Genomic DNA, 13,736 nt, shown 5'->3' with positions numbered 1-13,736 from the left:
AGTGCAGGAGACACGAGTTCGATCCCTGGGTGGGGATGATCCCCTGGAGAAGGAAATAGCAACCCGGTCCAATATTCTTGCCTGAGAATTCCATGGACAAAGGAGCCTGGCGGACAGCAGTCTGTGGGGTCGCAAAGAGTCGGGACTAAACAATGACAGCAAATTAACATCTCCATTTTTCAGAAGTGGAAACTGAGGCAGAGAAAAATAAGTCCCTTGTCCAAGGTTCCACAGCTGGTAAGTCACAGGTGGAGGCTGCACACAAAGGCTGCCACCTTCCCAGCCACCGGCCTGCTCTCCCGGGACAGATCAAGGAGCTGGAGAGTCTTGTGGGGCATGGGCTGCTTTCAGCACGAGTGTTGGGGCAATACGTCTGAATGGCTCTCCATGGGCTTTGGAGCTCAAGGTTCTCTGCAAATTCTCATGGTCAAGGAGAGTCTTTTCTTACTTTCCACCCTCATGATTAATTTCAAAAGGAATAGGAAGTTTCTTGTTTAACAAGTGATGTCAGACTCCTTAAATTATTCAAGGTCACAGTTGCCAGGAGCCGTGTCCACAATCCCCTTGCCAGCAACGGTTACCCTGGTTTCTTGGGAATTTTTTTTCCCTCTCATGACTATAAATTAGATTCCACCAATGCAATTAACTTTTGCCCCATTTCATACATGTGATAACACACTTCTGCTTCATTTTCTGGTGTGAATGGTTTAGCAGAATGTGACTATTTCTATGCTTATATTCACACACACTCTTTGGATGTTTTTATAGTTGCTATTAAACATCGAATCTGTAGGACCCCAGGAAAATATCCTAGGCAATATCTACCCAGATAGATTACCCCAAGGTTTCATCTTCCCTTTACTTTGGCCTTTAACAAGGGAGTTATGGCTCAGACGGTAAAGCGTCTGTCTGCAATGCAGGAGACCCGGGTTCAATCCCTGGGTTGGGAAGATCCCCTGGAGAAGGAAATGGCAGCCCACTCCAGTATTCTTGCCTGGAAAATCTCATGGACCTCGGAGCCTGGTAGGCTACCGTCCATGGGGTCGCAAAGAGTCGGACACGACTGAGCGACTTCACTTTACTTTGGCCTTTACAGTTCATCTGTCAATGTTCTTATGATGCTTGCTGCTGCTGCTGCTACGTCGCTTTAGTCGTGTCCGACTCTGTGCGAACCCATAGACGGCAGCCCACCAGGCTCCCCTGTCCCTGGGATTCTCCAGGCAAGAACACTGGAGTGGGTTGCCATTTCCTTCTCCAATGCATGAAAGTGAAAAGTGAAAGTGAAGTCGCTCAGTCATGTCCGACTCTAGCGACCCCATGGCCTGCAGCCTAACAGGCTCTTCCGTCCATGGAATTTTCCAGGCAAGAGTACTGGAGTGGGGTGCCATTGCCTTCTTCCTTATGATGCTTACCAGTGTCTAAATCTTTATTTATATAGCTTGGTAAAGAAATTGAAGAATGAAAGTCCCCAACGTGTCCTCAGTCTTCCTGTGCTTTCTTCAATTATTTTTTTAGAATTAATTTTTATTGGAGTATACTTGATTAACAGTATTGTGTGTCAGATGTACAGCAAAGTGAATCAGTTCTGCATATACATATACCCAAAGAACTGAACAGAGTTCCCTACGCTATACAGTGTGTCCCTATTGGTTATCTATTTTAAATATGTGTGCGTGTATGCTCAGTCGCTTTGTGTCTGACTCTGCGACCCTGTGGACTATAGCCCACAAGGCTCCTCTGTCTGTGGGATTTTCCAGGCAAGAATACTGGAGTGGGTTGCCATGCCCTCTTCTTGGGGATCTTCCCAACCCGGGGATCGAAACCACATCTCTTGCATTGCAGGTGGATCCTTTACAACGAGTCACCAGGAAAGCCCCTATTTTATATATGCTTGTGTGCTAAGTTGCTCCAGTTGTGTCTGACTCTTTGGGACACTGTGGACTGTGTACATTTTATATACAGTAGTGTGTATATGTCAGTCTCAATCTCTCAATTTATGCCTTACCCCCTTTCCTCCTGGTAACAGGAGAATCTTAAAATTAAACGTATGGTGAGAGCCTTTCTTGGCAATGGCATTAGCACAGCTATGGAAGCTGGGAGCCCCAGCTAAACTTATCTTTTCACTGTTAAATGCCATACATTTTCATTAGGTGGTCAATAGAAATGATATGATTGCTCAGAAGCTCAACCCTGATATTTAAATTTCCTGTTCTTGACCTCAATGCGGGCGTATATCAGAGCCGTGGAGTGTGGTGACATTTATGACACTGCAGCTCTGCTCTGTGATTAGACACTGGTAATTCAGAGGTTAGCCTATGGGCCAGGGGTGATGCCAGCATCTTCTAAGTGGCATCGTGGTCATTGCAAAGCTTGCAATAAGAATAACAAATAATATCTGGTTTTGCAAACTGCACCTCCATTCTCTGTAGCATCACGTAAGTCGGTAGTTTGGGAGGAAGGTCTAGTCTGTGTCAGGCCCCCAACCCACGGGTGGGAGGAGGGGAGGATGAAGAAATAAAGAATCGGAGGAGGTAACGGAAAAAGATCGGAGAAGACAATGGCACCCCACTCCAGTACTCTTGCCTGGAAAATTCCGTGGACGGCAGAGCCTGGTAGGCTGCAGTCCATGGGGTCGCTAAGAGTCAGACACGACTGAGCGGCTTCTCTTTCACTTTTCACTTTCACGCATTGGAGAAGGAAATGGCAACCCACTCCAGTACTCTTGCCTGGAGAATCCCAGGGACGGGGGAGCCTTGTGGGCTTCCATTTATGGCACGCACAGAGTCGGACACGACTGAAGCGACTTAGCAGCAGCAGCAGCAGCAACGGAAAAAGATAAAAGTCACAGAAACTAGGTGTGTTCATCCGAGTTCTCCACAAAGGGTTAAATTCGGTCTGGTAAAAAGAGCAATTTGTGAACTTCATCTTATTTAAGTTTTCAGTCAGTTGATAAAAGTCGACTTCAGGACTTCCCTGTTGGTCCGGTGGTTAAGACTCCACGCTTCCCTCTGTATCCGGTGCAGGTTCTATCCCTGGTTAGGGAACAGAGATCGCACATGCCTTGCAGCATGGTCAAAAATATGCATAAATAAATAAAAATTAAAAGGTTAAAAAAAGACCCTTGACTTTATAGCCTTCAGGTCAAGGTATATCTATGTTTTTTAATCCCAAATTCCAAACAAAGGAGAGACCAACCAATTCAGAGTCTCAAGTGGCAGGTATACTTTACCGTGAAGCTGTAAAGTTTTCTCAGAACTGCAAGAAAAGTGATTTATCCCAAGGACGTTTGGGACAGCTGAGTTCCAGTACCACTGCATCCTGTTTCTGAACATTTGGATCCAGACAAACCCCGTCATCTTGAGACAGTTCTTACCTTTAGCAAATGTATCAACTAGTGAACCATCAGGCAAGAGCCACAGCCGATCTTTGAACTGCCAGGAGGGACCCTGAACCCAAAGTGCTACAGCCTGGCCCCTCTACTCCTAAGACCTGCACTTACAGGGCTGGTTACCACTCCATGAAGAGCTCAGTCACTGTCATGCCCTCTGACTGTATCTGCTCTTTCTTGCTCTGAATTACAGTTTCATTTTCTCAATGGCAGCCTTGCTTTTGCTTTTCATCAGATGGGACAAATTCCAGATCCTGTAGAAAGTCTTTTGCATTAAGCAAGGTCTTCAGTGAGATGTAGCTGGCTGAGTTAGGATGACAGGTGCACGAGATCCTTTCTTCTGGTCTGGGGGAAGTCTGGCTTGAGCACTTGGCCTCAGAGTTGACCATGGTCAGGAATCTGAGTCATGGGCAGAGGCATCCTGCTTTGTTACAGGTTTTCTGTGGTCTCCTGGGAGTGGTGGTGTGGAGTCAGTTTTGAAGCCTTCTTTTTCTTCTTCTCTGACTCCTTCCTAGTTGTATATGTTGCAGGCAGCTGGGAAATGTTACTTGGTAACACAGGATCCACAGATGCTGTATTTGGACTAGTTAACTCTTCAGGTACATTTCAGTCTTCTCTGGCCTTTACAGATGGAAGAATTGCAGAGAGATTCTTGGAAACAGTTGATTGTGCTTCGGATTCTCCTTTCTCCCCTGGTAACAAGATCTTGAGTCACAGTTAACTTTAGCATCCCACAAACACCTCTGTTTTAGGCCAGTTATATCATCATCTAGATCGATTTTCTTCTTTTTTATAATTTTATTTGTCTATTTATTTGTTTTTGGTGTGCTGCGTCTTCCTTGCTGCACAGGCTTTTTCTCTAGCTTCGGCCAGGGGGCTGCTCTCTAGTTGCAGTGGGAGGGCTTCTCATTGCAGTGGCTTCTCATGCTGCAGAGCACAGGCTCTGGGCTATGGGGCTTCAGCAGTTGCCGCACGTGGGCTCAATAGTTGTGGCCCACAGGATTAGTTTTTCCGAGGTATGTGGGATCTTCTCGGATCAGGGATTGAACTCATGTCTCCTGCATTGGTAGGCAGATTCTTTACCCCTGAGCCACCAGGAAGGCCCCTAGATCAGTCTTGATTGGAGATCTTTTCTTAGCCTTAATTTTGACTTTGAAGTAATATTTTCCACAGGCTTAGCTTTGGATAAAAACCTAACCTGTTCTGATTCTACAGTTCATACACTGGACCCATCTCATGTACCCATTTTTTTTTTAAGGGTGAGAAAAATGATTGCTTGGATTACAATGTTTTTAAATTGAAGTATGGTTGATTTACAAATATTGTGTTAGTTTCAGGTATACAGTGAAGTGACTCAGTTATATATATGGATAACTGAATATATACATTCTTTTTCAGATTCTTTTCCCTTTTAGGTTATTACAAGATATTGAGTAGAGTTCCTTGTGCTATACAGTAGGTCCTTGTGGGTTATGTTTTATATATAGTAGTGTGTATCTGTTCGGAGAAGGTGATGGCACCCCACTCCAGTACTCTTGCCTGGAAAATCCCATGGATGGAGGAGCCTGGTGGGCTTCAGTCCATGGGGTTGTGAAGAGTCGGACACGACTGAGCAACTTCACTTTCACTTTTCACTTTCATGCATTGGAGGAGGAAATGGCAACCCACTCCAGTGTTCTTGCCTGGAGAATCCCAGGGAGTGGAGAGCCTGGTGGGCTTTCGTCTATGGGGTTGCACAGAGTCGGACACTACTGACATGACTTAGCAGCAGCAGCAGTGTGTATCTGTTAATCCCAAACTCCAATTTGACCCTCTGCCCTCCCTTTCCCTTTTGGTAACCATTAGTTTGTTTTCTATGTCTGTGGGTTTCTCCCTGTTTTGTAAATAAGTTCATTTGTATCTTTTTTTGAAGATTCTACATATAAGTGATATCACATGATATTTGTCTTTCCCTGTCTGACTTGTTTCACTTAGTATGGTAATCTCTAGATCCACCCATGGAATAGCATGATTTCATTCTTTTTTTCTGTGGGTTGATCTCTATGAAGACGACACACTTTTCATCTTCAATTCATAGCTCCTTTGCTTGTGCTGAAACCTTATTTGCTACTCAAGTAACTTGAGCAGATCTCCAAAGACTTATTTCTAGGGGGCACTTGTGCCTACATTCACCAGTGTTTCACCATGTTTCATCCATGTTTCACCATGGATATCCAAGTTCATTTTCCAATCGGATTTTCTAACCACAGCAGTGTTTTCGGTGGCTGCATTAGGACACAAACAGCAAGATGAGGGGAGCGCACATTGTAAAGTGGAAATAAGATAGGATCCAGTGTGTGGGATTCTCTGGGTTGGTTTCCTTTCCAGTCTCCCAAGCCACACAATTGGTGTCGGTATTCTTGGGCTGCTAGAAGGCCTGCCAGTCACTTTGTCTGCCTCCAGTGTCCCTTCCTGGGTGTTCTACTATTGCAGAAGGCTGAGCACATGTGTATCCCGCAGTCACCGGCACTTCAATGAAGCAGCAGCACTAACAGTTGTCTGCGCCCATGATGACAGCCAGGGCTCCCAGCACTCCACACTGTGAGATAATCGTACTGGGCCCTCTCCCCCTTGATGTCTTTTGTACAGGAGCAGTGTCCAAAGTGCCTAACTGCTGTCATAATCACCTTCATTAAGAGGGCTTCTCCAAAGATTTCACACGTTGTCAGTCTACAATTGGCCTCTGGATTACCTGCTCACATTCACCCAAACTGGCTTCTCTCACAATCTTGCCCATCTTAATGAAGACAGTTAGCCCTCTAAACTTGGAGTTTGCCTCTGTGGATGTAAGCAGCTACAGATTGAAAGTATTCAGAAAAAAAAAATCCAGAAAGTTCCAAAAAGCAAAACTTGAATTTGTCACACTCTGGTAACTACTTGCATAGCATTTACATTATATTAAGTATTTCAAGTAACCTAGAGATGTTTTAAAGTATACAGAAGGATGTGTGTAGCTTAAATGCAAATAGTATGCTGTTTTACATGAGGAATTTGAGCATCCTTGGATTTTGGTATTCAGAGGGTGGGGGTCGGGGAGCTGGAACTGATCCCCCCAAATGAGAATAACTGTAGTCCTGCTCGGGTGATGAGGCGCTTTACCAGAGTTATCCTTCATTTTTCTCTTTTTCCCATCCTGTATCCAACCCAGCCAGAAATCCTTTCTGGTCCAAACCAGTCATCTCTGGGGAGGATTTCTGTAATCTTATGTGATTTTCCCATTTGTATTTCTAGTGTCCCTCCCAGACTCAACACACACATGGTTTAGTGTGTGTGTTAAACTACAGCCAGAGGATCCTTTTAAAAGGCAATGTGGATTCTGATACTCTTTTGTGACAACACTCTAAATGCACTGACCAATCCAAAGTCCTCCCTAGGGTCTCCATGCCCCACATGCTTGTTCCCCTGGGTGTCTCTCTGACACAATTCACACACTCAACTCCTCGCTCACTCTGCTTGACACACTGCCTGGTCCTCGCACATCCCCTGCCTGCATCTGCCCTTGTACAAGCCTGCCCTGGATCCCTTGCACCTGCTCTTCCCACTGCCTGGAGCTTCTGCCTCTAGACAGCCCAAGGCTGGCCCCTCAATTCACTCCCTTCTCTCCTATAGAGAGCTCTACCTGGAATGTCACTCCCATCACCTCATCCTTGTCTTTTATCATAGCATTTATGGTGATCCAGTTTCATATTATGTATTTTTATTCATTTATTTATTGCCTCTGCCTAATAAACTAGGACCCATGAGAGCAGGAGCTGTTTTGTTGTCTGCAGGATCACCACACTGAGACAATGCTTGGCATCTAATATGTGCTTCATATGTATTTGCTGAAGAAATGGCAAAGTGGAACTTAAGACAAACTGTCCTGATTTCTCTGCTTTGTTTTACCCAAGGACAATTCTGCCAAAGGTAAGGATAATCTAGTGCGCAAATAACGTGGAGGTCCATTATCAGAAATTGACTGTAATTTGGACTCAAGTCCTGTTGCGTCCCTCTGTGGCTCCCTGTTCAGTTCAGATCAGTCGCTCAGTCGTGTCCGACTCTTTGCGACCCCATGAATTGCATCACGCTGGGCCTCCCTGTCCATCACCAACTCCCAGAGTTCACCCAAACTCATGTGCATTGAATCGGTGATGCCATCCAGCCATCTCATCCTCTGTTGTCCCCTTCTCCTCCTGCCCCCAATCCCTCCCAGCATCAGGGTTTTTTCCAATGAGTCAATTCTTTGCATGAGTTGTTGTAATAACATTTTATAATAGTCTGCCAGGTGAAACTTTAAACTCTAAATGCTTTCCCTCTAGAGTCTCAGAGTAACAGTCCCAGGCCTGGGCATGCAGAGGATGTGCAGGGGGTGATTTACTGGAATGGCATATATGCCTGGGACTGGCACAGTGATGTCAATGTCATATTTGCTAAATTATGTTGCTAATGAGGGCTTTCCAGGGAGTCTCAATGACAGACTCCTCATTTACTTCCAGAGCTGCAAACTCAACTCCAACAGCCCCTGAAACAAGCTTGGCAACATAAAGGCATAAATCCCTCTTCCACTGAGCAAAGAAATTATGTCATGACTCATGTTTACCCCGTGTAATAGCAAATGAAGGTGAGCATTTATTATTTACTTACTTGGGTTCTTTCAGGTTTTTAAATCATTCTAGTTGGACTATAAAGCTTTATCAACTGTCTTAGACTGACCTACATAGCAGAGTGGAGGAATTTTTTAGTGGCAGTTAGAAAGCTTAGATTTGTTAGCGACGTGTAAACTTGTGGAAGCAGCTTGTCTCCCTTCTGTCCCTTTTTATAATGGAGGATAATATCGTTGAAAACTTCCCCAAATCCCATTTTCAGGAAATAACAAGTCTCATCAGCTTCCCCTTCTACAGCAAAAGAAACAGACAACTCAAAATATAAATAGAAAATATATTTATGGAATAAGATTTGTCTGTGTACAAATGTACAAATGTATGTGTAAAGAGTATGTGTCTCTCAAATTGTTTGTCAGTATTTGTAAGTTTCCTGCATTTCTTCATGCATCTAACACATAAATATTTATTGAGCATCTATTATGTTCCACTTCCTTTGCTAAATAGAGCCAGGGCTAAGCCATGCAGAGGACAGGTAGGGATGTACACATGCATTGCTTTTATCAATTAAGTTACAAGAATATGTTTTCTCTGACAAAAATCTGCTTGAGTTTGATAAAAGTTTGAGGGGAAGATAGAAGGGGTTATCAATATTTCAAGAAAAGTCTTATAAACCAACAACTGTAACAAATTGGATAGTTGTGTAGTATCTACATGACCACTGCAGAATCAGATGGCAGAAGTTCAGAAAATATTTGCAGCTTTTGAAACTAGTCTCTGATACTCCTCTTAATAGCATTTATTTCGTATCTGTGGTTTGTTTTGTAAATCTCTTCCTGAGGTTCTAGGGACCTACTGACCTCCCCATTGCCAGAGCTTCCAGTACCCAGAGCAGGGCCTAGCAGCTCAGGAATGATGAGGTCAAAGGTCCCATGCCTTCTGGAGGAAATGTTTACCATGCTTGTTTGGAAAGCAATTTGTAAGTATGCATTCTCCACCTCACATGACATTTGTGGAAAAACTTCAGACTTGGCCTTAAAAAAAAGGAAAAGAATTTGAAAAAGAACAGACACGTGTATCTGAACATGTATCTGAAAAGACACCAAATCACTTTGCTGTACATGTGAAATGAACACACTGTTAATCAACTATGTGTGTGTGTGTGTGTTAGTTGCTCAGTCATGTCCAACTCTTTGTAACCCCATGGATTGTAGCCCGCCAGGCTCCTCTGTCCATGGAATTCTCCAGGCAAGATACTGGAGTCGGTTGCCATTCCCTTCTCCAGGGGATCTTCCCAACCTAGGGATCAAACCCAGGCCACCTACATTGCAGGCAGGTTCTTTACCATCTGAGCCACATAATCAACTATACTCCAATATAAAATTTAAAAAATAATAAAAACAAAGATATTGATCAAGAACCTCCAATTCCCCTTTCTGTACCTTTTTCCTTCTTAAAGATACCTCCTAAGTTTCCTGGAACTTCATGTGCTTTGTCCACAGGCAAATCTGTTTCTAGGAGGTGATCTGGCTAGAGTCAGTCACACCAAAGTTCAAATGTCTGATGTGACTTTCTCCTTTTCCATAGACATTTACACTAACAAGACTCATCACTTCAGTCAAGTAGAATCATGTCTGAACTTCTTCCTTTACCACCTATTAATTGGAGATTTAGAGTGACTTTCAGCTCTGGTGTTCTGTGGTTCAACATGAAGCGGGCAGGCAGGAGGGAACATTGCAGGTAAAATTCTTTGTGGAAGACCCTGTTCTCAATTAGGGTGATTTTCCTTACAAGTATTTCCTTAAAGTAGACTTCTCAGTTGGCGCTAGTGGTAAAGAACCCGCCTACACATGCAGGAGACCTAAGAGAGGTGGGTGCCATCCCTGCGTGGGGAAGATCCCCTGGAGAAGGAAACGGCAACCCACTCCAGTATTCTTGCATGGAGAATCCCATGGACAGAGGATGGTCCATAGGGTCGCAAACAGTCAGACACAACTAAATCGACAGCCTGCATGTATCCTTACAAATAACAAAACACCTAACCACAGTTTAACCAGTAAAGTTACTTAATTACTCATGTAACAAGAAGTCTAGGGGTGGGAGTTTCAGGAGTGTGTCAGCAGTTCAGTACAGTTGGGCTACTGCTTCAGTCTCTCTGATGGGCTTGTCTTCCCATTGTGGTTCCCAAAGGTACCACGTGGCTCCAGGCATCATATCCTCACAAAAGTGTTCAAAGAAGGAAGTCGAGGGGAGGGCAAAAGGGTGGACTCATGGGCCCTTCCCCTTCTGTCTGTGAGGAAACTCTCTGAGTCCCCAGCAGGTCCTCTGGAATCACATTGGCCAAGACTGGGTCATTCTGCCACCTCTAGGGGCAAAGAATTGATAGAGATCAATCTTCAGTTATGGGCTTCTCAGGTGGCGCTAGTGGTAAAGAACATGGCTGCCAATGCAGGAGACATAATAGACTCGGGTTCCATCCCTGGGTCAGAAAGATCCCCTGTAGGAGGGCTTGGCCACCCACTCCAGCATTTCTGCCAGGAGAATCCCATGGACAGAAGAGCCTGATGGGCTACAGTCCATGGAGTCACAAAGAGTCAGACAAAACTGAAGCAACTTAGCATGCATGCACACCAATCCTGAATTATATTCTAGGGTTAGGCATACTGAAAACTGATCAAAACAGAGATATTGCTATCAAGGGAGCAAGGGAAAGTGCTGCTGGAAGGCAGTCTAGCCTGGAGGGTGTCCACCACAATCTTGCAACCACATCACCAAGGAGCTCTTCTGAGCAGGTCTATGGCCAGGCTGGAAAATAGGTGAGTCAGACACCTGGACTCTCTCTAATCCCCACAGTCTCCTTTCTTGCAAATGTTCAGGTTAAGAGGGGAGGAGGCTGTGACAGAGAACGGATTGCTGTCGTTGTTCAGTCAGTCGTGTCTGACTCTTTGCGATCCCACGAACTGCAGCACGCCAGGCTTCCCTGCCCTTCACTATCTCCTGGAGTTTGCTCAAACGCATGTCCATTGAGTCAATGATGCCATCCAACTATCTCATCCTCTGTCATTCCTTCTCCTCCTGCCTTCAATATTTCCCAGCATCATGGTCTTTTCCAGTGAGTCAGTTCTTCGCATTAGATGGCCAAAGTATTGCAGCTTCAGCTTCAGCATCAGTCCTTCCAATGAATATTCAGGGTTTATTTCCTTTAGGATTGACTGGTGTGATCTCCTTGCTGTCCAAAGGACTCTCAAGAGTCTTCTCCAGCACCATAGTTTGAAAGCATCAAACTTTTAGGCGATGTTCTAAATTAAAAGAGAAGCAAGATGTTGTAGCACTGTGCTCAACTTGCACATATAAGAACTTGCCTGTTCTTATATTTTCTCATATTTTTAGTTCTTTAACTTGAATTTATTCTGCTAAACATCTTCTTTAATCAAATCTGCAAACTTGCTAGAAAAAGCAATAGAGCTTTTTTTTTTTTTTTTTGGTGAAGCTATCCTCTCTCACTGAAATGGTCCAAAGATGATTATATTCAGTTTTATTTTCAAAATCTCCACTTACCAAAGGCTAGCATGCTAAGAAAACAGATGGTTTGATCTAAAGCTTCTTTTGTTGGAGGCAGGCTAATGTTTTAAACATCATGCCAAGATTTGAGTTGAAATTTTAAAATTGTTGTTTTCCCAGATTAAGCTTAGGACACTATCAAAATTCTTAGACAGTCTTCATGAGGGGAAAGCAAAATTTGTGCATGGGGGCCAATTTAAGAAAAATTAAAATGTTTAAAAAACACATATTTCCCAATCAAAATGAAAATAGTTTTATTGATCCCCATGGAGGGAAAAAGTCTCTTTTTTAGGACATATGGTACCTATTGCATTCAATAGGAGAATATCAATTTACAAGTTCTTCCTTTTTTATAAAACAATTTAAGAAAATATTTTTATTATTTACAGTTGTGATTTCCCTTCTTTCCCAGCTGCTAAAATATTTATATATTAGCATCACCATAAAGGAGCAAACTTAGATTCATCTTTCTAATCCTTCATCTTTTATAATTGGATAGAGTTTGAGTTCATGAAATCTGCTTATGCACATCATTTTGTGTTACCTTTTAATTCACCTGTCAAAAATATTTTTTCCCATTTACAGATAAGAAAACTGAGATTCAAAAATATAAATAATTTTCCTAAGGTCACAGAATGTTAGTGATGTAGTTAAGGCTAAAATGAGATTGTCATACCCATTGCAACTCTTACTAGTGTCTATCCTATGTCAAGCCCCATTTGACACTGGAAATAAGAAAACAGTAGTAATCAGATCTAACATGTACTGGATGCCAGGCACTGTCCTAAATATTTACATGCATTCCTTCATTTAATCCTCACAAAAACTCTATGAAGTAGGAATTCTTGAATTTCCCACTTTGCAGATGTGGAAACTGAGGTCTAGCGTCTGGGATAAGGTCATATTGCTAGAAATGGGGGCTTGTTGGCTCCTGACCATGTAACAAACACAGACCTGTCTGTGCACAGGTTACGGGAGCTGGTCACAGGTAGGGGCTGGAGCCATGACTGGCTGCCGTGATATACGGCTGCTCTTTGCACCATCGCTGCATTTTTTTTCATGACTCTCAAGTTGCCATGGTGCAAACCCGACTCAAAGAAGCTGATGCGAAAAGGATGTCTCTGATTCATAGAATCTAGGTGAGGGCTGAACAGCCAGACCACCCACCATGAGAAGGACAAGGATGCCGCCGGTCTCAGGCGCTGCTGGAACCAGGAACCTCGGTGCTCACTGAGTGTTTGTCATCTCTTGGCTTTGTTTCCTTGTGCCCCAGCTCCATTCTTTTTGCACTACCAATGGTTTTTATCAAATGGTAGGAACCCTAGTCACCAGTAGTTTACAAAATTCATCATTTGACTTTCGCTAACAGAGAAGGTCTGACTCTCTTGGGTCTAGTTGGAAAAAAATTCCACTGAAGAGCTCTGATTGGCCTGGCTTATAAAGAAGCCACCCCTGGACCGATCAAATGGAGCTAAGGAGACACATCACATAAGAACATGTAAGAACTAACATGTATTGTTGTTTTTGTTATTCAGTTGCTCAGTTGTGTCTGATTCTTTGTGACCCCATGGACTGTAGTATGGCAGGCTTCTCTGTCCTTCACTATCTCCCAGAGTTTGCTCAAACTCATGTCCTTTGGGTCAATGATGCCATCCAACCATCTCATCTTCCGTTGCCCTCTTCTCCTCCTTAATCTCTCCCAGTATCAAGGTCTTTTCCAATGGGCCGGCTCTTCGAATCAAGTGGCCAAAGTACTGAAGCTTCAGCATCAGTCCTTCCAATGAGTATTGAGGGTTGTGCAGTTTGTGCATTTCACAAAATGCCTACTTAAAGGATGTGTGGGATTGAAATCAAGCCAATACTCTGCTCACCAAGCCATGCAGCCTGGAGAAGAGATCTTCCCAGAGGCAGGGTTACCCTATATTTCTCTCAGACACTGGGACTTACCAAGCTGGGCACCCATTGGGTTGGGTCTTTATTTTTTTTAATTGAGCTATAATTGACATATATCATTATGTTAGTTTCAGGTGTAAAATGTAAGGATGTGATACTTACATATCTTGTGAAATGACACCACAATAAGTCTAGTTAATGTCTGCCATAGCTATAAATTTTTTTTCTTGTGATGAGAACTTTTAAGATCTACTCTCTTGGCAACTTCAAATATG

The 13,736-nt window shown here is 43.5% G+C and overlaps 1 pseudogene; it reads right to left on the bottom strand.

The window, feature by feature from the left end:
* Positions 1-3,249: 3,249 nt before the first annotated feature.
* LOC109563473 (parafibromin-like) lies at positions 3,250-12,611 on the bottom strand (annotated as a pseudogene).
* Positions 12,612-13,736: the final 1,125 nt, after the last annotated feature.

The sequence above is a fragment of the Bos indicus genome, chromosome 9 (assembly GCF_029378745.1).
Source record: "Bos indicus isolate NIAB-ARS_2022 breed Sahiwal x Tharparkar chromosome 9, NIAB-ARS_B.indTharparkar_mat_pri_1.0, whole genome shotgun sequence".
Classification (NCBI taxonomy): Eukaryota; Metazoa; Chordata; class Mammalia; order Artiodactyla; family Bovidae; genus Bos; species Bos indicus.
Note: the sequence above shows the minus strand (reverse complement) of the source record. Positions and strands in the feature narration are given on the sequence as shown.